This window comes from Pelodiscus sinensis, chromosome 8 (assembly GCF_049634645.1).
Source record: "Pelodiscus sinensis isolate JC-2024 chromosome 8, ASM4963464v1, whole genome shotgun sequence".
Lineage (NCBI taxonomy): Eukaryota > Metazoa > Chordata > Testudines > Trionychidae > Pelodiscus > Pelodiscus sinensis.
Genome location: NC_134718.1, coordinates 13,851,212 through 13,875,193, shown reverse-complemented (window position 1 = coordinate 13,875,193; position 23,982 = coordinate 13,851,212). Strand labels below are relative to the sequence as shown.

The 23,982-nt window shown below is 46.1% G+C and overlaps 1 long non-coding RNA gene across 1 annotated transcript in view; it reads right to left on the bottom strand.

Moving 5' to 3' along the window:
- Positions 1 to 2,764: 2,764 nt before the first annotated feature.
- Positions 2,765 to 23,982, bottom strand: part of LOC142830374 (uncharacterized) — a 69,088-nt gene continuing 47,870 nt past the window's right edge. The window contains exon 3 of the long non-coding RNA XR_012905561.1: positions 2,765 to 3,288. This is a non-coding gene — a long non-coding RNA (uncharacterized LOC142830374). The remainder of the gene's footprint in view (positions 3,289 to 23,982) is intronic.

Genomic DNA, 23,982 nt, shown 5'->3' with positions numbered 1-23,982 from the left:
TGTCATGGCACTAAACCCATCAGTGTCACAGTTCAGACGGACTCACCAATATTCCCCTTCTGAGGTCTAGCAAGGGCACCTACTCTCAGACTTCTGACTCCCCAGTTGTCACCTCTCTTGGGTGGATTCCCACATTGCTCTCCTTCCTGAATGGGGTATTTGTAGGATCAGTTCCCTACCTACACTATGGCTATGTCTAGACTGGCATGATTTTGCGGAAATACTTTTAATGGAAAAGTTTTTCTGTTAAAAGTATTTCCGCAAAAGAGTGTCTAGATTGGCACGGATGCTTTTGCGCAAAAGCATCCGTGGCCAGTCTAGATGCAATTTTGCGCAAGAAGCTCCGATGGCCATTTTAGCCATCGGGCTTTCTTGCGCAAAAAATTAAGGTGCCTGACTACACTGGCCCTCTTGAGCAAGTAGTCTTGCGCAAAAGGGCTAACCCCTGAGCGGGAGCATGAAAGTATTTGCGCAAGAAGCACTGATTTTGTACATTACAAAGTCAGTGCTCTTGCGCAAATTCAAGCGGTCAGTGTAGACAGCTGGCAAGTTTTTGTGCAAAACCGAGTGCTTTTGCGCAAAATCTTGCCAGTCTAGATGCGCCCTATGAGTTTCCCAGAAAGGCAGGCTGCCTAAGCAAACCTGCTTTGCCTTCTGTTCTCACTCAGGCTATGTCTAGACTACACACGCCTTTTTCAAATGAGGCTTTTTTGAAAGACACTTTAGAAAAAGCCTCTTTTGAAAAAGAGCTTCTAGACTGCATTACGTGGATTGAAAAATTGTTCCGTTTTTTCGAAAAAGAGAGTCTAGACTACTGGATGCTCTTTAGAAAAAAAAGGCACCCAGAACCACTTCTGGCAGGGAATGGGAGGCAGCCTTTACTTCCCGGTGCTGCTGCATGCCCTTTGCAGAGACGCGTGCTTAAAGGGATCCCCCTGGACAGCTATTACTCCACTCCTGCTTCTGGGTTGCCTACCTCCTAGAGGGAAAGCAAAGCTGCTGCTATGCTTGCTCTGGTTGCCCTGCTTTCTTGGACACCACAGCAGTTTATTTTCTGAGTTTTTTTTCTGCTTTTCACTGTCTTTTTGGCCATGGAGCCTGAGCTGTCCCTGAGCAGGCGATGGCCCCACGCTGCCATACTGAAGCTTCTGCTGCATCTTCATGACTCTGTCATGAATCTCCTGCCCCATATGGACCTGGACCAGACCTACGAGACATTTGTCCAGGATGCAGGAGCTCTGTTCTTGCCTCCCATCTTTTTTGGGGACAGGCAGATTTGGAGGCATGAGACAAGTTCGGACTGGTGGGACCGGCTCGTCATGAAGCTCTGGGACAATGACCACTGGCTCTGCAACTTTCAGATGCAGAAGGCCACATTCCTAGAGCTGTGTGCCTGGCTCGCCCTTGCTCTGGAACACCAGGACACCCACCTGCAGCCCTCCATCCCCCTGCAGAAGCGGGTCGCAATTGCCCTGTGGAAGCTGGCCACCCCCAACAGCTACCGCTCCATGGGACAGCAGTTTGCCGTGGAGAGGTCTACTGTCGGGGCCATTTTGATGGAGGTACATCACTGTTGGGGGACAGGCTCTGCTGAGTGGGGAGGTTGAGAAAGGGGGACTGTCAGGCAAGAGCAAGAGGGAGGAGGGGATGGAGTGTCACTTGGAGGCCACTTCTTGGCCACCCCTGCACTGATGCAGGAGAGGGGAGGTGTCCTGACAAGAGGAGGGGTGGATGCGGGGGGGAGGGCTCTCCTCCCAAGTGCTTAGGTAGCCTGTCTAACTCCCTGGTTTCTGTCTGTCTATTTGATTCTTGCTGCAGGTGGTGAGGGCCATCAATGTGGAACTGCTGAAGAGGCTCATCCATCTTGGGGACCCAGACAAGATCATTGTCGGGTTTGTCGCCCTTGGATTCCAGAACTGCAGAGGGGCCCTCAATGGTACAGACATCCCAGTCAGTGCACCGCCCCATCAAGCAGCCCAATTTATAAACAGGAAGGGATACTATTCGATGGGGCTGCAGGCCTTGGTTGACCACCGGGGACACTTTATGGACATTTGTGTTGGGTGGTCGGGGCAGGCACATGATGCCCACATATTCCGGAATTCCTACCTGTACCGCAGGTTGCAGTTAGGAACATTTTTCCCCCGGTGGCACCTTGCACTCGGGGATGTGCAGATGCTAGTGTGCATAGTGGCCGATGTGGCCTACCCCCTGATGCCGTGGCTCATGAAGACCTAAACTGGCCACCTGGATGCGAGCAAGGAGCTTTTCAACATGTATCTTAGCCAGGCTCGCATCCAGGTGGAATGCGCCTTCGGCTGTCTGAAGGAAGGTTCCGTTGCCTCCTCACAAGGCTGGAGATGGGCGAATGCAAGATCCCGGAGGTGGTGGCTGCATGTTGCGCCCTCCATAACCTGGTGGAGAGGAAAGGGGAGGCCTTCTTGCCGGGGAGGGAGACAGGTGCTGATGGCGAGGACAGGCCGTTTCAGCAGCTCCAGATGGCTGCCATCTGCCAGGCTCACCAGGCTGGTGTCCAAATCCGAGAGGCCCGGAGGGAGAGATTCTCAGAAGAAGCCCACTGACTCTCCCCAGGGCCTCCCCCATGGTGGGTTTGGCCTGGCCCACCCCATCTTTCCCTCCACTACCCTCACCCTCTTCCCATAAAGAATACAAACACACCCGGTTTTCTTTGTAAACAGACATTGTTTTTTATTAGAAAGACTATCAGTAAGGAAAATGTGCTAACTGTGTAAAAAAACTTTCTCTTTTTGAAAACCTGGAGGGGGGAGGAGGCTCAAGTAGGCAGCTGCTTCCCGGATCTAAGAGTCCTGCAACCTTCTTGCATCCTGGCACTGGCACTGCCACAGCCTTGGGCTTGGGTGGAGCGAGAGCCAGTCCTGGCCTGGGCAGGAGCGGGGGAGGGGAGAGGAAAGGGGAGGGAGAAAAGGGGGCAGCTGTTGGGCCTGTGAGGCCTTGGGAGAAGGGGGAGCTGGGGAAGAAGTGGGGGCTGGGGGAGCAGGGTGCAGGAGGAGCGGTGTCCATGACAGGGGCAGGCAAGGCTAGGATCTCCCGCATAACGGCACAGATGGAAGTGCGCTGCTGGACCAGCTCATCCAGCAGCCTGTTGTGCCACTCGGCCTCTGCCTCCATCCTCTACTGAAGAGTCCTGTTGAGGTCCTGCAGGGCCACTACGTGCTCCTTCAGCATGTCAGTGTAGACACGCCAGTGTCTGCGGAAGCCACGTGTCTGGAATGGTGGTGGGGAAGGTGTGGAGGGTGGAGGGTCCAGCTGTGGAGGAAAAGAGGAGGAGACAATCAATGTCTGTGTGGACCCCCCGCTGTCCTCGAGGGCATGCCATCGCTGTCAGGGGCTCTCTTTTGGACAGGAGACTCAGGGGTGTTACATGTGACACCATGTGTGAGTTGGGCAGCAGCCTGAAGTCATCACAGGGGCCCCATAGTGGCAATGGGACTAGATGGCCCCCCACACTGCCAACCTGCCTTGTGTGGCCCCTCAAAACATCCACCTGATGTTCCCTCCCCGATGTCCACAGATGCCTGGGAGGCCTCTGGGGTCTGGAGGACTGTCTCCTGGGGGAGGGTCCTTGCTGTCTCTTTCTCCTCCTCTCCTCCTCCGGGTTCAGCTCCCCCGTCCCTCCTTCCTGGTCATCGTCCCTCAGGGGTTGGTCCACAATATGGTGGGGTAACCCAGACTCCACCACATGCAGTGGAGTCTGGGCTTCCCCACCGCCCAGAATCTGCTCCAGGTTTGCATAATATGGGCAGCTCTGTGGGACTTCCCTGGAGCGGGAGCTCTGGTCTCGGGCCTTGGCATACCCCTGCCGCAGCTCTTTCACCTTGGCCCTCACTTGGTCCATGGTGCGGGGGTGATGCCCTTTGTTGGCCAGTCCCTGGGCCATGCACCCATAGCTGTCCATATTCCTGTGGTGCAACTGCAGGGCCTGCAGGGATTCTTCCTGGGACCAGAGCTCCAGGAGGTTTTTATTTCTGGCCCTGACCAGGCTGGTGCCTGCCTTTTGGTGCCCCTGGGTGGGTTCTTCTCACTGTCCCGAGAAGGACCGGGGGGCCTTGAGGCTGGGACATGGCTAAACCAGTGATCGGGCTGGCTTCTTGACGGCAATGCCTGTCTGGGTGCCTGTGCCTTTAAGAGGCTGCGGACAGGAGCCATAGAGGTTCTCAGCGTGTAAAGGATGGACTGTCCACCAGGGCTTCTTCCTGGAGGCCTTTTTTTTTTTTTTGAAATAACAGGCTCCCCACATCCACACACACCTTTTGTCGACAGATCTCTGTTGAAAATGGCATTCTTTCTCGTAAAATGAGATTTACCGCCGTCAACAAAATCACCACATTCTTTCGATTTACCCTCGACAGAACTTGGCGGCAATCTAGATGCAGGTACAGTTTTTTTTGAAAAAAGGCCACTTTTTTCGAAAAAACCCTGTAGTCTAGACACACCCTCAGAGGCTATCAACAGCACAACTGCCCATAGTTAAGTCACCACACAGGTTTTTAGAGCAAGCACATTTATTTAAAGGTAAAATCACTACTGAGGAGACCTATTAGGAATAATAAAAGAACATCCACACCTGCTGATAATCTTACCAGAGCTCAGCTTTCCTCCCATGCCCATAAAAGTTCTGATTGATATCAGTCCTGCCAACCCTTGCCTAAGGACTGTGATCCTATCCTGTGCTGGATCAGAAAGCAAGTCAGTTTAAACTCAGGCTCTTTATCCAAAAGCCCTTCAAATGGAGTCCAGTTTGAACTAATCTAGGCGAGTCTTCTCAGGAGCTGGTCAGGTCTGGCCTTACCAAGAGGTGCCAGACTGTGTGTGTGTGTGGGGGGGGCATCACTAGGATTCAGAGTGTAGAAAATTGTGTCTGCTGGAGCAGGTGTGTGTGTGTGTGAATGGGGGCATCATTTGAGCTCCCTGCTTCAGGTGCTAAAATGTTGTGGGCTGGCCCTGGAGCTGGTACCTCTCTGGAGGTGATGAAACCTGAGTGAATTTACCTCAGCCCTTACTCTCAGTTCCTGGACGGGCTGTGGTCACTCTCCCGCATGGAATTAAACATTATCCTTGGCCCCACAATGATCCATAAGTTAATACAATATGATTTTCCAAAGATGCTGCTATATCTGTCACAGTTAGCGACAGATAAAAAATAGCTACCTAACGCATACCATTCTGTTTATTCACCATTGAAGACGAAAATGGAATGGTTTCCCAAAAAACTCAAACAAATGTTATCCCTATAAATAACAGCACTACCTATCATATAGAAAGAAAAGTTGTTGACAAAGGATATGCCATTATCTCCATTTGACAGGTGGGGAAACTGAGGCATAGAATGGCAAAGTGACTTGCCCGAGATCATCAGCAAACTAGTGCTGGAGGGATAAAACCCAGGTAAACCCAGTGCTCTAGTCACTAGTGTGCATCTCCTCCCCTTATGGCTTTCTGAGGAGCCAGCATACAATAGAAAATTGGTCAGAAAATAACTTGTTCCTGCCTAACGATAAAACATCGATCTTGTGGTAGGCTGACAACAGCTCACAGTAGTTATCAGAAACAGGGTTTCTTTCCAGAGGAGAGGCATGCCACTGCATGATCTAAGAATGGAACCGGATTTTCATTTTATGCGACGGCAACGCACAAGGGCCCTGTCTGAAAGGAGGGCCTCATTTTTAGTCTTCTCAGCAAGAAGGTAAAAGGAGAGATGGATGTGGAGCAGTACAAGGTACAAAAGGAGGTAGAGACCCTTTCTCACATCACGTCAGAGTAGGGGAGACAGGGTCCTTGTTCAGTCTGTACAGACAGAAGGGAAAGGAAAAGAAGCACAAGGCTAGTTACTCCCACCCTTACTTGTAACATCTGGGGATATGACCCTCATGCTGTTTTTACAGTGCTGGGACAATCCTTATCCCACTGAAGTTAGTAGGAATCTTTTTACTGACTTCTATGCAAGCAGATCTGGGTCCCCTGCTTTCAGTCCATTAAGCTTCCAGCTTAGCCTCACATTAATCAAAAGGCCCAAGCTTCTGATTATCTCACAGAGAACTGAGGAGGTTTCTGTGACTGAGATCATTATCAGCGTGGCGCAGCCTATGAAGGCCTCCAGAGAGATTTATTGGCTGTGTTGTGCTCCCGGAATATAATGCTCATGCTCTGTCTATGTATTTCACACTTGCTCCCATCAATACCTTAATCTTTCTGCTGTTCGGTTGATGGATATGACTTTAGGAAACGTGCTGCCGGTGGAGGGTGTTCCCGTTTATCGCAACATCTGAAGCAATCCTCCCTCAGCCAGACTCCCTGCTTTCACTCTGCCCATCTGCTAGCTGCCCAGAAAATCAAAGGGATGCTTGGAAGGAAGGAGAGAATCCTCTGAATCCCAAGTAATGGATTTTGTGACATCACATGAAATAGCCAATTTTTATTTTTGGAAGGGTGGTCTCTAGGGTCCTTGGAAAATAACGGGCTTGTGTTGTGTTGTGTCGTGTTGTGTTCTCTCGCCTCTCTCCACAAAATGGAGAAGTCAGAGGCTTTTAAAGCTCAGGATGCAGTGAGCTATGAGAAAGGCCAAGCTAAGGTTAGGCATGTTCATTGTCTCACTCTCAGGGCACTAATCACTCTCCCTCCCTCAATCTTCCAATCCCCAATGGCAGCACAATTTGCAGGCAGTGAATAGAAAGTTAATTTTTTTACCTATTGGTAAATAAAGACAGAATCTTGTAGTCCCTGTGCACTAGTTAGGAAACAGTAAAAAAAAATGAAACCGGTTGATTTCTAGCAGATACATTCTATAGGGGCTACTTATTAATTTTTCGCTGCCAATGATAATTGAAAAGTGCATTCAATCAGCTAGAGGGAGGGGATAAATTACAGTAATACAAATAGTGCTTAAAAAGATGCACATTAGAGTTTTGTTGCTCTCTTGTGAGTTGAATGATTCCTGTCAGCTGTTGTTTAAAAGCAGCTAGAGCAACAACAATCAGCAAAATAAGCCATTGCTGGTTTAGCTACCCTCTTACAAACATTTAAACCAACCCCAGACATTTTCTTTTCCCCATCACCTTTCTCCCATTGAGGAATCCCCCTTGAGAAAATCTGGATTGGTTACAATTATTTGGTTAGCTGAGAAGTTATCAGCATGAAGAGCAGAAAAAATGCATAGGACAACATCATGACAAAAGAAGTGCTGAGATTACATTGCCCACTCAACTTAATGGCCTATTAGTGCCAAAACATTATCCACTTCTGACAGTAATCATGCTATACCTGCTAATTACCCACACATAGGGGTGTCATCTTGGCTTTTTCTACTTGAATTAATTGCATACATGTACTGCTTAGACTCGGAGTAGATAAACCTGAGACAGTTTATAAACATTTATTTTTTCCTATTATATATAAATATGTCACTCAGCAAAAAAGTGGAAGGGAGAGAGATGGAAAAAGGTGGAGGAGGGGTAAAAGAGAGAAGAGTGAGTGAGAGAGAGAGAGATCAGATGGTGGGGAGGGAAAGAGACAAAAAAAAGAGGTACAGAAAGAATTTTTACTGTGCTGTGCCAACTTTGGAAACAGTACCCAGTTTACGTGCAGACCTTTACATGGCTGGTACCCATGGGTAGTGATAAAAACATCTGAAAGTCATAATCTCTTTTTATTTAGATTATGGGGACTCAACATGGCCACACATTCCTCTCTCTGCTTCATACTCTCAAACCTCAGAAGACAGAATCCTTAAAAACAAGTAGATATAAAATCCTTTCATATCAAGCAAGTAGAATAACTGGATACCTGCATTGCCAGGTGTGCTAGTGGCAGTAATCACTGACCATCTTACTTTCCTGTAACAAAGACTACACAATTTTATTGACATGCTGCAATTTAGAGGAATTTCCTACTTTAGATTCAGCCATGTTGCCCTGGTCAATATTATTTTACATGCTCAGAATGGTGCATCCCAAATGTCAACAGGTCTCTGATTTATATAAATTAGCCTGATGCTGCCTAATTTTCCAAATCTGCAGGATACCATGATGCAGACAAGTAGCCTATAAAGAAGCACAACCATTGAGACACTGTGCAAGTATATGAAATACCTCTGGGGAAAAAATCCCCCCAAACACTTTTTGAATTTTAGGAGACTTGGGAGATGATTTTATGTTTATACCTTTGCAGATTCATAATAGAAAAGCACTGCAAGGAAAAGACAAAATTGCTGATATAATCAACCAAGCACCAGAGTAGCTATGAAATGTGTTTGGTAACCATGGGTACTAAAGCATTTTCATGAAGGCTTTAGATCTAAAAACCATAAATGGATTTTGGAAACAAGGTGGAAGCTTAATTGCAGTATCCATGGATTACTAACATTAACAAAATAAATTTGTATATCCTCGGACAGGCATTTAAAGGTATTTACAGGCAATCCAGTCATCTGTTTATGATGTTTCTCTTTCCCTTCCTCACAACTCCTCCGCCTCTAGCGCCTGAAGCAAGCTACAGTCTGGGAGATAATAGGAACCTTGCTTATTAATGACTCTCACCTACCTACACTTTAATTTTAGAGAAAGGGACAATAGCAGAATTGGGCATGCTGCCCAACCACCAAGGAAAATGAAAGGTAAGCAGTTGCTAAGCTTTTCAGCATGTGAAGGATAGCAGGGGTTTTAAGCTGGCCATAGAAACAAATCCTTACAGAAGTTAAAATGCTTGAGGGGGATAGCCGAATTAGTCTGTATAGCATAAAGTTAAAAAACAACAAATAGTCTGGTAGCACTTTAAAGACTAACAAAATATGTAGATGGTGTCATGAGCTTTCGTGGGCAGAGCCCACGTAAGTTCATGATACCATCAACATGTTTTGTTAGTCTTTAAGGTGCCACCAGACTATTTGTTTACAGAAGTTAAAATGTTATGTCTTTTGCAGCGTTATGATGTGTTGGTTCTCACTTGTTCTTCATCGTTCCCCTCCAGAAAAAAGGACATTTTCATTAGCAATGACTTAACTGAGTCAAGTGGAGCACCCCATCTATTCATGGTATGCTAATGGAAAGCTATAAATAGCTAAAATTGACCTTAAGGCAGGCTCCATAGCAAAAATAGCCATTTACATTAATTATCAGTACTGCTGCTTTTGAGAAGAGAACTCTTCAGTTCAGATTAAAATGCAGGGTTCTGCTATCTTAAACCAGAGAAAACTCTGGTATATTTAGGCAACATCTTCACTTCAGACTTTAACACATGACTGTCTGCCTTGTTAATCATCAACAACCATCCTTCATAGTTCTGCGTTTCAGTAGAAACAGGAACTTGTGGCTCTCACTGGGGATTTTGCTTTCAATGAAATAAAAAGACACTATTTCTTGGAAACGTGAGCATGTAAGGCCTTTCATCTTTTTACCAGTAACAAGGGGAAAAGGCGAAAATAATTGGTTTTAGTGATGAGACACATGAATTGGGAAGTCTCTAAACAGAGAGGGATAGAAACAAAAAATATTATACTTTGAAAACTTTGAAAACACTATAAAAATTCAAAGTTTGGTTATCCTAGCTTGCAAACATTTCTGATACATGGTTTAAACTTGGAACCAAATCCAAAGATCTCTATTCAGTCCTTGCTAAGGTAAACTACCTCTGGACTTCCATAGGAGTTTGGCAGGCTTGCCTTCACTGCAGCTTTAGATTGAGGTATAAGTGGAGTGTTGCCCCAACCCAATTCCTGTCCACACACAAAAATCTCTAACTTGAGGTCACCTGTGTTTTAAACACAAGCTAGTTGGTTCCTCAAGGGGGTAGGAGAGTGTTGAAACTGGAGTGCTGCTGACACTTGAGTTAGTAATACAGTAGTGTAGCTATAAGCTACAGTCTGAATTTCACAAATCATCAACTAATTATCAGCTAACTCAGTCACTCTTAAATTCAGAGCTGTTTTGCAATCTGGCTGCTCTCTCTCTCTCACTCACTCACTATGCTAGCTTGAGTGAAATTTCCTAGACCCTGAGGACATGTCTATACTAGGAAATTATTTCAAAATAACTTACTTTGAAATAATAACTGCCAAAATAACTATTTGGAAATAGCGCATCAACACTGTAGAGAAGCCTCAAAATTAGCCAGAGGCAGGTTCACTTAATGTGGACGTGCTACCTCGATTTAAAACCCTAGGAAGCACTAAGGAGTAATTACTTTGAATGACTCTGTGGGGTAGTTATTTCTAAATAGCAGCAGTGGAGCGTCCACACTACCGATATTTTGAAGTAACTATTTTGAAATAAGTGCTATTCCTCGTGGGAAGCAGGAGTTATTTTTTGGAAATAACGGGTTTGGTAGTACGGACATGCCGCTTGCTATTTCAAAATAAGGGGAGTTATTTCGAAATAACTGCCTAGTGTATACTAGGGCTGAGTGATAGCAAGCAAAACAATTAGTGAAAACTGTATGGATTGGTTCTTAGCGAATATAATTCATAGGTGTTCAGTTTTTAAGGGAGGATCCTACAGAACATAAAAATAAAATGGCTCCTTTTCTATAAGTTAACTGGTATGTGGACTTTACACTTCTGCTGACATATGATAATAAAGAAACTTCTCATTACTTTTTCACCACCTCTAGCTTTAAAATGAAAGAAGTATGTAACATGCAAGATTCAGGCAGAGATATATTTTGACTCATCCTTATACCAATGGTGGGTTAGTAGCTTGTAAACAAAAGCTATTAATAATCTCTCTCAAAATGATAATAGTAAGCAGTTGATGGAAATGTGGTGCATTCTAACTGCCCATTAATTAAGATTTTAATTGCTAAGACATTAGCACCTGAAACTTTGACATGCTGACAGGTTATTTGCACTAAAGACGAACCAGCAGTTGAGGAACAGAGTTGAGTGGGTCATTGGGAAGAGAGGGGAATTGAACTCAAGGAGGCCTGGAGGAGAAGAAAGAGTTGCTTTGAACCCATGATGTTGGCAGAGCTGCACAGATTTCATGAAGATTTAAAGATTAATACCATGTAAGAGACCTTAAGAACAATGCCTCCCCTCCTGCAGAACTTAGCAGAGGACACGATGGGTATAAAGGAAAGGAGCTAGAGCCAGGAAGAAAACCTTTTCTGAGGGCTGACACCACAGAGCAGAGCTGGTTTGAGAAGCCTGAATGATCACTGACAATTTTGTCGACAATATAGTGACCTGACTACTCATCCTTGTGATTTGATCACAATTGTTTGGGCAGCTATGGTATTATCATCTGGAAATGACAATTTCATCTATAGCTGCCCAAACAATTGGCTATTGTCATATCAGCTACTCATTGGTAAATCCTACCGACATTCAGGGTTAGACATGACCCTATCTACATTGGCTGCAAAGTTGTTTAATACGGTATGACTCCTCAACATCTTTTGCGACCACAAATTATTTTTTCTACTGAAGACATGCTCTAAGATGGATGCTCATAGTGTCCATTCTAGAGCATTATCAATGGAAACTCTAGAGTTTCTCCCATGGGAAATGCAATTAAGCATAAACTTGGCCACTGTACTGGGTCAGGGTGTAGGAGGTCTGGCCTAGAGTTTATGACAAGGGGGAGGTCTGTCCACCCAGGGGTGATATTCACTGAGCAGGAGCTGGTGATGCTGGTAGTTGTTGCCCCAGATCTGCAGGTAGGCTGCTCATAACAATTGTAATTGCTTTACAGAACATTAGGACTTTATGTGACAATCCTACCTCCAGCCGACAGAACTTACTGCAAGAGAACTACCCAGGTGTAGGTTTGACACTGCCACATTTGCAGACTCCGCAGAAAGATACAGACTGACAATCAAGCTGCAAAAAGAGGTCACATGTCAATTTGCACAAACCCAAACGTCATTACCACCACCAGAGAACAGAGTGCTCTTACAGACATCTGCTGACTTGGTAAGTATTTTGTCAAATGATGTTACAATACAGAAGGAGCTGACAAGTCATATCAACAGGGCCATTTGGCAGCCTATGGCAGCAACATGGTATTAATCTTTAAACCAAGTTAAATGTCTAAAACGTGGTTGTGCTGTCCAATACGTAATAAGGGAACGAGACCGATTACCTACTACAGGCAGCATATTAAGCTTCTTGACAAATTCCAATTAAGGCATCAGGAAGCCATACTGGCAGGATAAAGGCACCAACAAGGAGGCTCTGGAATGTACTAACTTTGCCATGATGGAAGCTATGTTTATCACATCACAGTTTAGGCTGGGCTGGCCGTGTGTTGAGGTTGGACTGAATGCCAAAGCTGTAGTGGTACACCAAACTGAAAGTGGGCGACTGCATATGAGGCAGCCAGAAGAAACACTTCCAGGACACCCTGAGGCACATCTCAAAAGAATGCAACATTGATGTTGACAACTGGGAGTCGTCAACAACAACGGGGTTTCCATTTCAAGATTTACTGGTGTATGGATCTCGAGGCTCAGAGGCGGAGTTGTAAGCAGCAGGAGGACTCAGAAGGCTCAGACTATAATACTTTACTTGGCATTGGGTTATCTATTCACTTCATGAGGAAAAGACCACCACTCGAGTCACAACCATATTCACTGTGACCATGCATGGCCTGGGAAGGAGGGTGGTCACAGGCCCTGCCGCTTCCCAACCCTCGCTCTCTCCCCACCCTGCCCTTGCTCCAGTCTTCCTGGAGCTGCTCGGCTTGTGCCTTTCCCACCGTGAGTAAAGCAGGAAGGGAGGGCAGGTGCGGAGAGGGGTTGTGGTGCAATCTGCCAGTGCTCCCACCTGGGGGTTGCATGTGCACCCCTGCGCACTCCAACTTGTCATCACTGCATAGTCACAAGACGCAGAACGATCATCAGCATCGTCTTTCATGACCAAAGGTAACAGCAGAAGGATCTGTAAGAGCCTACCAATAAGAGTTGTGGGGGCAAACAATTTAATTAGTTTTAAGAGCAAATTGGACAAATTTGTGTGTGTAACTGTATGAGGGTATGTCTACACTACCCCGTTAGTTCGAACTAGCGGGGTAGTGTAGACATACCCTGACAGTGTTGCTCAAGCTAGTGGTGGGTAATACTTTGCAGCTCTTCTGGTTCATGTTGGACATTCCTAAAATCTCAGGCTTCAACTGATGCAGGGTTCAGGAACGAGTCCCTCTCCTATCCCGGAGTTTACTGTGGTTCTTTGCATTCTGTGGTGCGTCTTTTTCCCCATTCCTTTGAGGGATCATAGATGGCCACAGCTGGTGAGGAGATAGTGACCCCAAGACCTCATAATGGCAACTTTCAGTGGGTTACAGAAATTACATGAACCTTGTGTGTACATTGGAGTTCACCCAAGAATGTCATGTGATGTCTACAATAAAAGTTAATGCTGTCACAGCGGTCCTTAATATCACTGTGAAATGTATGCTAAAGTGTGTGTGGGTATGTCTACACTACAAAGTTAATTTGAACTAACAGCTGTTCGTTCAAATTAACTTTCATAGAGTCTATACATGCAAACCACTAGTTTGAACTTAATTCGAACTAGCGGAGTGCTTAATTCAAACTAGGTAAACCTCATTCTACGAGGACTAACCCCTAGTTCGAATTAAGTAGTTCGAATTAAGGACTGTATAGCCACTTAATTTGAACTAGTTGAAGGCTAGCCCTTCCCAGCTTGCCCTGGTGGCCACTCTGGGCACAACCACTCTGCCCCCATCCCGGCCCCGGAGCCCTTAAAGGGCCATGGTCTGGCTATGGTGCTTATGCCAGTTGCAACCCTGCCAGCATCCAGCCACCAGACCCTGCACCTGGCTCGGTGTGAGCCAGCCACTCGCTGCCACCCAGCCCTCCACCTCTTCCTAGGACCAGGCTGGTGGCTCACAGGAGCCTGCCCGGAGCCGCAAAAGGCGGGCACCCGCCTGGTGTAGTGCAGAGATCGTGGACCTCATTGAGGCTTGGGGGAGTCCTCCAACATCCACAATCTCCACACTAGCCACAGGAACGTGGCTGTCTACATCTGCATGGCTGACAGTCTGGCCACCAGAGGCCACATGCGGACCCGGGAGCAGGTCCGCTGCAAGATCAAGGACCTGCGGCAGGCCTACTCCAGGGCCTCCCAGCTAGGGGCCGACCCAGAGGCATGCCCCCATTATGAGGCCCTGGACCGCATCCTGGGGGCTCATGCAGTGCATGCCCCCCCGGATGGTGATCGACCCTGGGGCAGAGGGACCCGTCCTGGACACGGAGGAGGAGGAGCAGGAGGACGCAGAGAGCCAGAAGCCTGCAGGGAGCCTGCCCAGGACCCAGGATCCCCGAGACACCCCACAGAGCACATCTCCTGTGTTGTCCGAGGTCGGGGAGGGCTCCACATGTGAGTGCCATCATGCTCCCCTTATGTGTATGGGAGTGTGGGGGGAGAGGGAGCCCAGAAACCGTGCGCCTCAGCTTTGCCCACCATGGAGCAGCAGCTGGGTGTCATGCAGGGGCCCTGGCCCGTTCTCCACACGCCGACCTCGCCTTGCAGCGGCGGGCTGCGTTTCACCCACTGTGTCCCCAGGGAGAACTGACCACTGCTCTTGTTTCACCACAGCCTCAGCATCTGGGACTGCAGGGTGCACCATCCCACCTGCAATAGCCACCCGCATCCAGGCCAGCAGGAGCACCAGGAACCTGGAGGACTACCACCGGCAGCACCTGAGGCTACAGGAGCACCAGATCTGCATCCAGGAGCATGGAGTCTGGGAGGACCTGCAGCAGCGGCAGTAGAACTTGGAGGTGCTGGAGGAGAAGAACTGTGCCCTCAGAGGTCACCTCCAGACCCTGGTGGACAGGTTCCTGCCTCCTCCTGCTCCAGTCCCTGATGCCGCCTCAGTTCTCGCTCCTCCTCCCACCTCTGCTCCCCCTCCCACTTCCTCTGCACCCCCCGTCCCTCCTGCCCCACCCTCCACACTCATTCCCCCCCAACACCCCTGCACCCACAGTGCTGTGAGATGGGAGAGCCCACAGGCTCCAACCCTGAGCTTTCCCTTCCCTTCCTCCCCTTCCAGCTCCCTTCTCCCAGGTTTCCCCCTCCCCTCTCCCACCCTCACTCTCCCAACACCAGTTATGTAAAATAAAGAGATTTTTGTTGGCAAAACAGGTGTCTATTTTACATTAGGAAGGGTGGTTAGGGAGGGGAAAGGGTAAGGAGGTGAGGGTGGAAGAATGCCCCAGTGGGGCATGCAGGGAGAGTTCAGTCCTCCTCCTCCACCTGGAAGCTCTCCCGCAGGGCTTCCTGGATCCGGATGGCCCCCTGCTGGGCTTCCCAGATGGCGGCGGTGCGGAGCTGCACGTACTGGCCAGCCATGCAGTCAGCCTCAGCAATGCAGGCTGACAGGAAAGCCTCCCCCTTCTATTCACATAAATTGTGCAGCACACAGCATGCTGCCACCACGGGAGGGATAGTGTGCTCAGCAAGGTCGAGGTGGGTGAGGAGGCACCTAAATCATGCTTTCTGTTGGCCAAAGGCCCCTTCGACGTGAGCCCGGGTGAGCCTGGCATTGAAAATTTTAAATTAAATTAATGGAGATTGCCTATCTCCTAGAACTGCAAGGGACCTTGAAAGGTCATTGAGTCCAGTCCCCTGCCTTCACAGCAGGACCAAGTACCATCCCTGACAAATTTTTGCCCGAAATCCCTAAATGGCCTCTCAACAGCCCTGGGTTTAGCAGACCAATGCTCAAACCACTGAGCTATCCCTCCCCCCTTGAAAGGTTACCGGGAGGGGTTGAGGTGCCCCATGTAGGGCTTCATCAGCCAACGCTGTAGGGGGGAGGCCGCATACCCCCACCTGACCCTGATGTGGTGGTCGGGCAAGAAGGTCCCAGCCTGCAGCCTCTGTCATACGGAGGAGTTTCAGAACACCCTGGCGTCGTGTGCTTTGCCAGACCAGCCCACATTAATGTCCATGAACTGGCCCCAGTGGTCACACACAGCCTGCAGGAGGACAGAGGAGTACCCCTTGCGGTTGATATACTGGGAGGCTTGATGTTCCGGGGCCCGGATGGGAATGTGCATCCCTTCAATGGCCCCCCTGCAGTTGGAGAAGCCGAGGGTGCTGACCGCGTCCAGGTCGGCGAGGCAGACCACCCTGCGGAGCAGCACCCAGTTGATGGCCTTGACCACCTGCAGAGGGACACACCATATCACGAATCACTGGGGCACCCGGGTGGCTGGGAGTGTTCATTCCCTGGCACTGCCCCGCGCCCCACTCCCGGAAGCAACTCCCACGGGTGGCATGTAGTATGGCTGGGACACCCTAACCCTCCGGTGTGGGGCACTTTCGCCTCTTCCCTCCCCCCAATTTTTCCTGGGGTGGCCCATCCCCTCCTTTCAGGGAGCAGGCCTCATGTGAGTGTCCCGTCACCGCAGAGCAGGGGCGAACCACTTGCAGAGCTCCAGGAGGGTGTCCTTCTTCATCCTTAAGTTCTGGGTCCACTGTTGGTCTCCCCAGCACTCCAGGACAATGCGGTCCTACCAGTCGCTGCTGGTGTCTAGACATCAGATACGGAGGGGCACGCTAGCATCCGGGTGCTGCTGCCTCTCCTCCACAACCCCCAGGGAGGCCAGGGGGAGAGGCAGGGGGCTGATGTGCACCAGATGGTGTAAGGCAGCCTCCACTCATTACCGGCAGGCTTGCAGCAGGAAGTCCAAAAATTGGATCAGCATGCCCAGGGTGAGCTCTGTCTCCATGGTGCCAACTGCGGTGACGTCCCCAATGGGAAGCACTGACACAGGTAGGCAGAGAGAAAAACGCTTTTCTGTCCCTTGGCAAGGTAGGCAAGCAAGTGGAAAAGCTGAGAACAAGCTTTCCAGGGGGATCCCTTTAAGCACGAGCCTCAGATAGCCTCAGACAGCAGCCACACAAAGCAACTACTTACCTGATGCCCTGCCGGAACCGGTTTCAGGTGCCCTTAAATGCGACCCAGCGTCCAATCAGTGTGGACGTGCTAGTTTGAATTAGCAAAACACTAATTCGAATTAGTTTTTAAGTCTAGATGTGCTAATTCGAATTAGCTTAGTTCGAATTAACTAATTCGAATTAAGTTAGTTCGAATTAGTGCTATAGTGTAGACATACCCTGAGGGCTCGTCTACACTGGCCCCTTTTCCGGAAGGGGCATGTTAATTTCACCTATCGTAGTAGGGAAATCCGCGGGGGATTTAAATATCCCCCGCGGCATTTAAATAAAAATGTCCGCCGCTTTTTTCCGGCTTTTAAAAAAGCCAGAAAAGAGCGTCTACACTGGCCCCGATCCTCCGGAAAAAGCGTCCTTTTCCGGAGGCTCTTATTCCTACTTTGAAATAAGAGCCTCCGGAAAAGGGCGCTTTTTCCGGAGGATCGGGGCCAGTGTAGATGCTCTTTTCCGGCTTTTTTAAAAGCCGGAAAAAAGCGGCGGACATTTTTATTTAAATGCCGCGGGGGATATTTAAATCCCCCGCGGATTTCCCTACTACGATAGGTGAAATTAACATGCCCCTTCCGGAAAAGGGGCCAGTGTAGACGTAGCCTGAGTGTATAAAATGTGCTTTCAAGTCTGTTTCAAGGTGGTAGACATTAGCAAAAGATGACAAACAGGTTTCCTCCCGGCACGAGGAAAGACGTGTTGCTCAACATGTAAATTAAGAATGGTAAGTTAACACAATGGATACACACTTCCACACAGGAAGTAAACACGCTTCATGCAAATGGGATCTCAAAATTGATTCAAAATGGTGCAGAGGACTTTGGATGGGGCTTTTACTACCACTTAAACTAACTGAGCTTTCCTGATGGGAATTTTTGCATAGTCATAGCGAGAGGAAGGTTTATTACAAATAAATATACATTTAACTTCCTCTGAGGTGGAGCACAAGATCTCAAGTAGAACGACCTTGTAAACTGTATAACATACTTGTTTGTGTAATGATGATGCTCTATAAATAATAATGATATTCAAGCCTCTTAATTATTTTTCAAGTGAGCGTCTACTCAACTCCTATACTAAATACAGTCAGCTTCCAAACAGATCGGCATCTCAGGGTATGCCTACACTACAGAGATTTTTTGGAAAAACAGCCCTTTTTCCAAAAAAACTTCAATTACATCCACACTGCAATCGCGTTCTTTCGAAAGAAAATTGAAGGAATAGAGGGGTTTTCTGACATTGGTAAACCTCTTTCTATGAGGATTCAAGAGTTCTTTCAGAAAAAGGCGTGTGTGGATGGGGAAGAGGGAGTTCTTTCTCAAGAAGAGGAAAGAGGAAAAAGGACAGTTGCCCTGGTGGCCATCACAGCTTGCATGCAAGATAGCGTCGATTGAGTCTGGATGCTATCTTCCATAAAGCAGATCGCTTTTTTGATGTGCTTTGGCAGTGTGGACGTTCTCTTTTGGAAGAAGTTTTTTTCCAAGATTTCTTCCAGAAAAGCTTCTTACGAAAGAATCCTGCAGTCTAGACATAGCCTCAGAGGGTTGGGTCTTTAAAAGAGATTCTGATAATGGAAGGAAAAGGACATCAGGGAACCAAGGGTATGTCTACACTACCACCCTAGTTCGAACTAGGGTGGTAATGTAGTCAACCGGAGTTGCAAATGAAGCCTGGGATTTGAATTTCCCGGGCTTCATTTGCATGTTGCTGGGTGCCGCCATTTTTAAATGTCCGCTAGTTCGGACTCCCTGTCCCACGGCTACACACGGCACGAACTAGGTAGTTTGGACTAGGCTTCCTATTCCGAACTACCTGTACTCCTCGTGGAACTCCAGTGGACTATATTACCATCCTAGTTCAAACTAGGGTGGTAGCGTAGACATACCCCAACTTTCCAAAGTGCCCTCACCAGGCAAAGGCCGCAGGAAAGATGTACGCTTCTTATGGCAGCAATAAGCATTCTGTTGCAGAGGACTGTACAGCTTCAGGGCAGTCAGGGTTTAAAATCATATTCAGTAACGTTCCAAGGTAATCAATACTATAGTCAAAGACAAGAAATGGTTGAAATGGGGTCAAAACAAGACACAGCAATCTATTTCCCTTTTAAAAATTACAATGTGATGAAAAGGAGAGTACATCCAAGCAGCAAAGAAGATTTAGAAGAAAATCTTTTTCTGGGCAAAATGTCTCTCAGCTACAGCGAAGATGGCAACATCCCAAATCAGCAAAGGAACATAATTCATCTTCCTATCAAACCCTGGCTTGAGCTCCCATGCTTCGGGCTAACTAGGCATGCTTCTCTTCCAAACACCTCCCAAGGCTCAGACAGACTGCTGCACTAATATACTCTTCTGCTGACTTTCTGTGTTGGAACACAGCTCTTCATCCCTTCAAGCTAGCATGCTCCCCTCCTCCCATATGGCTGTAGATACACTGTATTTTAAAGGACTTATATTATTCTTGGTGCCCCTCCAAAAGAGCAAGGGGGTGTTTGTTCAACAGACTGTCAAGAAATGCTGGGTTTTCTGGTGTTCCAATCAAAAATTCCCACTTTCCCACTTTACACAATTATAAGAAAACACCATTGCTTTGATACATTACATTATCTGAAAAATAGTGTTTCATTTTAAAGAAAAATCTGCCCGGCTATGCTTTAACTACAGGATTATACAAGATTTCAATGTTTTTCTGCCTGTTGTGTAAAATGGTTAAAACTGTAATGATTTTTCAGTCTCTCACATGTAATATATTCACTTGTTGTTGGAAAGAACTCTCACAACCCGAGTCTAAACTAGGGCGTTATTTCAAAATAACCCCACTTTGGTCAAATTTGTAAGTGGAGCATCCACACTACCAAACCCATTATTCTGAAATAAGGGGCCACTTATTTCAAAATCTGTATTCCTGCTTTTCTCAGGGAATAACGGTAATTTCAACACAGTTATTTTGAAATAATGGTAGTGTGCCCTTTCAAAATAACTACTCCGCAGAGTAATTCAGAGTACTTACTCCCCAGTGGTTCCTGGGGCTGTAAATCAAGGAAGTGTGTCCACATTAATGGAGCCTGTCTCAGACTAATTTCTAGGGGAACACGTAATTTCAATTTTGTAAAATCGGGGGTTATTAAGTCGAATTTAGTTATTTCAAAATAATTTCCTAGTGTAGACATGCCACAGTGTGCTCTAGTACTGATAGCAAGAGAATGGAAAACAAACACTCCATGCTTCTGTCTGGATAATTTCTCAGGCTTTTGGGTAACCTCTCTGTGCCTCAAATTTCCATTAGATACTTGTCAGGTACTGTGAGATTCTCAGCTGCAGATTGCAGTGCAAAATATTAATATTACTGAAACTTCAGGAGAAGGGGCTTGGGCCAAACCTTCAGAGCTCATTTGGTAACATTTGGCATGGTTGAACCACTGCTATTAGGGACTCTCCTCAGATCTAAGAGTGTTCCACTGTACAATCGTACAGAAAGGGTGCTTCTACACAGCAGGGCTTAACTTGAAATCAGCTATACAAATGGAGCTATGTCAATTGCGTAGCTTATTTTGAATTAGGCTTATTTTGAAATTGGGAGCATCTACACAGCACTTATTTCAAAATAGAACACTCTTCCTCCGACTTCCGTTACTCCTCGTGCAATGAGGGTTACAGGAGTTGAAGTAAACAGTCCTCCATCTTCACAGAATTTTGACATTATTTTGAAATAACTGCCAGCTGTGTAGATGCAGACCAAAAGTGATTTCAAAATAACACTAGTTACTTCAAAATAATGTTGCTGGGTAGACGTACACAAAGGCAATAGTTAAGTTTTATATTCTGCCAGAGGGTACAGATGACCAATTCCTAAAAGGAGTGTTGTGCCCATAACTGAGAACAGACTGAGATTCTTACCCCATATATTACCTCCACATTCCCCTATAAAGTGTGTACAAACCAAGATGACACAGGGATGGAGACACACAAGGTTAATAATATATCTTGTTTAGGCAACATGACCATCTCATTGCAGCAGATTTTAACTTATCCAAATACAAATGTCATTATGAAATGTTCCCATTAGTTCAAAAAGAAAAAGACACAACCAAGTTTCACAGATACCTGGGTCAGAAAATGTCCTTGTGTTCATCTAGTCTCATATAACTTAGACCGTAGAATTTCACCAAAATAATTCCTAGATCAGATCTTTTAGATAAACACCCAAGGCTGATTTATAAATTGTGAGTTACAGCTAATCCACCATGATTATTGGTAAATTGTTCCAATGGTTAATCACTCTTACAAATTTAGACTTTGTTTCCAGTCTGAATTTGTGTAGCTTTCATATCCAGCCATTGGATCTTTCTCAGCTAAATCAAAGAACCCATTATTAAATATTTGTTCCTCACATAGGTACTGACAGATGGCAATCAAGTCACCCCAGTCCACCACACGGAAAGCGGCATTGTCTTGAATTAGAAAGACATCCGGATAGTCAATCTCCAGAGATTTTGATACCCCTGGAATAGAAACACACGTGTCCTGTCCAAAAGGTCAAGTCATGAAGAGGGAACATGACGAATCACAGAGGGCAAGAGGGGCTGTGGAAAGAGCAAATGTCAGATGGGAGCATCAAGCTTGGATGTAATTAACCCCTAAGTAGCCAGGCGGAGTGACCTCGAAGTGAATAGAGCATCTTGTAACAAACTGATTCTCTCTCGCTCTCTTTCTGGGGTTTGCTTTAAGAGACACAGCCCATTGGGACTACCTTTCTCTCTTCCACTGCTCCCCCTACTGCTTCTGAAGCAACCTCATTATTTTTGCGAGCATATGCTTATTTTGTAACAGCTACACACATGGCACAATTAATGTGGTGCTCATTATTTCATCATTTTATGTTATTTCATTTATTTTTTCCTCTGAGACATCCTTCAATAGGTGCCAGAAAAGCAAAGGAAATATTTATCCAACATATCAGTCCAGAGCCCTATTAAGTTGGCATAGGGATTCCTAGATTTTCTTTCCCCTTTGTACACCAGAACAGATGCCGTTAGATCGTTAAAGACTTTGACTTCCTCTAGTCCTTTAAAACTAGTACAGGTTGAACCTCTCTGGACCAGCAGCCTCAGGACCTGACCAGTGCTGAACCAGAGAATTTGACAAACCACGGGAGGTCAATATTGTCTAGCAGCTTTACCAGCACTTCCACTTAGAAGACATTTAGGGGTAAATTAGAGCTAAGTAACAGCACAGAACACTGGGAGCCAGGACTAGTGGCTGGAAACAAACTTTATAGGACCGTGGGAAACTTGGCCACACCCATGATAAGTGGACAGCCAGCTAACTAAAATCATGCCAGACCATGGATGCTGCCAGGCCAGACTGTGGGAGCAGAGAGGTTCAAACTATTACAAATGTACGGGTACTTTTTTGGTAAAGGAAAACTTGCCACTGAATCTTGAGTAGGTCTATTCAAACCTAACTTTGATCTAGTTAATGTTAAAATGAATCTCTTGTGGGGAGGGAATGCAAGATCTGTTGAAGATTTAATGAATAATTTAGGATATAAATAATCTGATTTAAAACTCATACTGGGATTTTAAAGACTCTCTCACGAGTTACTAAGCATACTGATTTCCAAGCTTCAAGTTATCAAAAATAGACTGTAAAGTATGTAGCATTCATAGTCTCATGGCACCAGAAAAAAACAGAAGTTAATTTAGTAGGTAAATTAATTTAAATTACTAGAGGTTATGTTAAAATTAAATAAAATTCCCCATGCAAACTACCAAATTTTGTAAGGATACTTCTGAAAACTATATTCCATTAGCTCCACATTTTCAGTACTCTACTAAACTTTAGTATTAAGATTAATATCTAATTTATATAAGGAGAAAGCCATGGGAACAGTCCAGAAATGAGAAAGTTACTTGAGTAACTGGACACAGGGAATAAGGCCCCAATTCAGTGGATCAGAATATAATGCTTTAAAAATGAAACATCATAGACCTAAACATGGTCCTGGTGCACCTGGACTGCAGTCATAGGAATTAAGTGATGGGTGGTTTTGGCTCATTGTGCATGCCAATGAGGAGTTTTTAAACTAAATAGCTCTTTGAATTTATTTCCAAACTAAAAAGAGGAAGAAATGCACAATATAAAATAATTGCTGGATGTTTTCAGTTATGCCAGGAGAAACAAATGTCGCTTAATATAATTTTCCCAATTGTTATGTGTAGTTTCATGACTAGTGAAAAGTGAATACAGAGAACAATGTATATTTCGTGTAGCTAATGCACACATAAGTATGATAATGGAATTTTAAGGTTAAAAAATCAAGGGCTACAAGATTCAGATCATACCAAAAAAATTACGGCTCATATTTATCCCTGAAAAATATGACCTTTATGCCATTATATGTTGTTTCCCAATATATGTTCAACCTAAAAGAACTCTGAAGTTAGAGGAAAAGTAAATCTTTACCACTAAATTACAAATCGTTGAGAACAAGTTGGATTATCGAGTGGCTGGCAGGGCCTTAGTTGCTGACAGATTGCATGAAGTGCTGCTGCAGTAACAAATGAATCTGGAAGGTGAACCTAATAGGAAGCTTTAGCTTTACAGGCTGATGGCATGGCTAGAACTACATGAATTTCAGTGACTTAATATTATGGCTGGAATTACAAGGGGCCCTATGGATTGATATGATCAGAATTGATCTCTTTTTTAGTGTTGTGAGAGAGATGGTGTGCACAGTCATCATCATGCACTCACGGAAGTGGAGAATGGTATTTAGGAATTCATTGAAGAAAATCTAGGAGCTGAGGGATCCCTGTCTCTTTCCCAGAGTATCAAAGCAAGCAGTTTTCAAAGAGAAGGTTACCAGAAGATGACTTTTTAGCGGTGTTCTCAACCAATGAAAATCAGGCCCCGTTTGACATATCCCAAGATGGGTATTCCAAATCACTAGTTGCTCTGAAAATCTTGGCCTGGTTTTCTCAGTGATGTCCCTTTCAGAGGTTGTGGTATTCGACTTTGTTATTATGCAATGTGAAG